Source organism: Crassostrea angulata, chromosome 10 (genome assembly GCF_025612915.1).
Source record: "Crassostrea angulata isolate pt1a10 chromosome 10, ASM2561291v2, whole genome shotgun sequence".
Lineage (NCBI taxonomy): Eukaryota > Metazoa > Mollusca > Bivalvia > Ostreida > Ostreidae > Magallana > Magallana angulata.
Window position 1 is genome coordinate 23,538,491 of NC_069120.1, and position 3,052 is coordinate 23,541,542.

The 3,052-nt window shown below is 36.0% G+C and overlaps 1 pseudogene; it reads right to left on the minus strand.

Annotated features, from left to right (window-relative positions):
• Nucleotides 1-884: 884 nt before the first annotated feature.
• LOC128165065 (uncharacterized) lies at nucleotides 885-2,004 on the minus strand (annotated as a pseudogene).
• Nucleotides 2,005-3,052: the final 1,048 nt, after the last annotated feature.

The window sequence follows — 3,052 nt, forward strand, 5'->3', positions numbered from 1 at the left end:
ATTTTAAGCCAAATAAATCTTGTTGACATGACCATAATTTTATTGATTTTTTTTTATTTCAGATTAACCCTAACCAAACTAACTCCTGTAGTAGATCCCAGTGACTTTTGTCCTTTACTAAAAAAAAAATAAGCTTTTTTTTAAATCTCCCTGAATTTCCGAACTTACCACCTTTGCTTTTTGAAATGGTGAAGCACCTCTAATGCCATCATCTAGATACAGGACAATCTTATAACCCTTTAACCTCCAGACTTTTACAGTTTCTCTCATTACCTTTGAAAAATTTATAACCAGCAGTAGACCAAATGGTTACATTTTAAACACATTAATGACATTATACTTGTTATTTCTTTTAAAACCTAAATACTCCTTGTCTAAATCATGTATCATAATCTGGCGATACGCACTTTTCAAATCAAATGAAAAATGAAATCACCTGCTTCAAAAACAATTTTTGAAACATCTGCATTTTCATACTTATGCTTATACTTAAACAAATGAGGATTGACATGTCTAGCGTCTAATACCAACCTCTGTTTTGCTTTTCCGTCAGCCATCAATAAGGGATTAACCACCCTTTGTTTATCTTCTACCTCTTCTATACAACCTTTGTCTTACTGTTTAAAAGCTTTTCTATTTCTTCAGCTTCAAACCGTTAATTCATAAATGCAGACCTATTATTGTTCAACTCAATAGGCTCAAGTGTGGTAAACAATGGCATTTTATATCCGTTTTCTATCACGTCTAACACATACCTGTTTGTTCCAATCGAACGCCAGTGACCTAAATTTTCCCTTAAACGACCAACAATTAAAATATTTTTAATGCATGACTGATCTTTGTTTGTATTGACATTAGGGCGTTTCATTATTGATCTGACTTATCTAATAATTTACTTCAGTAACAAATGTATTTAACTTGTCTCCATTCAGTTTCTCCGTACAATCCTTCTTTCACTGACCCTCTTGTTACATCATATAACAAATTACCGACTTCCAAGTTGTATTTTCAGCTGATGTCTGTGACCACGAAGGCTTCTGGTATGGCCTTGCTGAATCTCGGAAGTCCTTCCTTGTCTTCGCTTTAACCTCCTTGACTTTTCTTTCAGCCTTCGTCTGCGCCTGGCTTATTTTTTTTTCGTCCTCGGAGTCCAAACCAACTGGATTTCTTGTGTATTTGTCCACCGCCCTCCATCCGGCCTCAGAGGAATCGGCTCACTTAATTTACTTTTGTCTATTCTTTATAATGTCCAAACCTTCTGTAATATTCCTTAGGGCACTTTGAACTTTGTTTTCCTTCAGATTTTCATTTGCTTCTTGCATTTTTGCAAAGACTTTGACGTTATTCTTGTGTTGTTCTTCATTTCCACGTTTTTTTGAATTTATATCCTTCTGACATAACGTGTTTCATGCGCGCTTCTTGTTTTTCAGCAATACTTTTCTGGTTCTCACTTATGTTGCGTTGCATGCCTGCCAGTCTATTATCTAAAAGTTCTGAAATATTGCTGAGCATTTCAATATTTGTAAAACACACGGTTTCGTTAACTGTCGTTGCACGTTTTCGGCCTTCAGTGCGTCTAACTCCTGACGCGCGGCGGCTAGTAATAGATCCTGCCTAAAACCTATCTACTCTCCAATTCTATTGGCTACTAATTGACTCTTCCATAATAGGGTCGGAAAGTCTCGCCATGTGACCCGCGAGATATAACGAGAAAACGTACTTCCGGGCAGTCGCTGTAATAATGGCGTTATCAATAATATACTGGGCTCGTTATGTATATGGTCATACAAAGCTTACCAGGTAGAGCGCGAAAGCCGTGGATAGCGACAGGGTGTTAAAGTTCATTTTAGACAAAGAATGTCTTGCGCGGGCATGTTAAGGCTTCCCGATGGATTTTACAGCGATGTGTAGAAAGCCACTTGTTTGTACTTCATACGATATGACGTCATAATTAACTTTGACGTCACGATCTGCATTCCTGTCGATAATTCTCAGGGAATGCATCTTAACGTTAAAAGAGAATTATATCAAACAAGTATAATACCGCATGTTTCCTTTACATAGATGCTGCCGTTAATGCTAGACGTACAGAATTCATTCATATTAAAAACCAGTATCAAATAATCGGCAGTTTTAAAACTTCGTTTTCAGTAAAAGACTATTTATAAACTAGTGGTTTGGAGACCCCCCCCCCCGCTACGTGTAAACAACTGAGTGAAAAAATTTTAATGCATGTAAAACCAGCTTGGCGCAGGTGAAAGCTCTCGACAATTTTAGAATATTTTACGTAAAATTGGTAGAGAATATAAGTACCAATGTGAATCGTGCTTGGGAAACCTACGGATGTATCCCAACTTTTTGTAAATCGCTTTAGGTTAGTAAAAATGTGCATTATTTTGATGATTTTGTGGAATATTTCAACAATATCTTCCATAAACGAAATATCTATTTCTTTCCCAACCAAGAACTTCAAAGTATATGACTTAACAAAGGATTTTTCTTAAAAATATGTATGATTTAATGTCATTAATTACCTGCGCCGATGCGATTTAAATAGATCATTTGCAATATTAGGATTCGCCCATCACGTGATTACAAAGAACATATGACGTCACAAAAATGCATCAAATATAATGTTTATCATCGGTGTCAATAAATGTTACATAGATTTTTAGAAAAACTCCAAATCAAAGTATTTTTGAGATGAATTAAATAATATCGTTTTCCAGCCGTATTTTAGCATCGGGACGCCTCAACATTGCTGCATGTGATATCGGCGGTGGTTCACGTAGCAAGGGACAGTTTCGGATAAGGTACCCGGTCAATATTTTTGTTATATAGAGAGGAGCTGTACTTGAAGGCTTATGAGTGTTGCTAAAATTCATGAAATGATTTTTAATGATCATCATTAGTTAGAGGGATGTCTCTTGTTCAAATTGATTTGCAATATGTAGGTCCCTTATGTTAGGTACAGGAGAATCAAAAGTAAAATGCGAAACCATTGAAAACTATACACCAGTAAGTTTCTAACATGTGATGGTGCAACATGTAC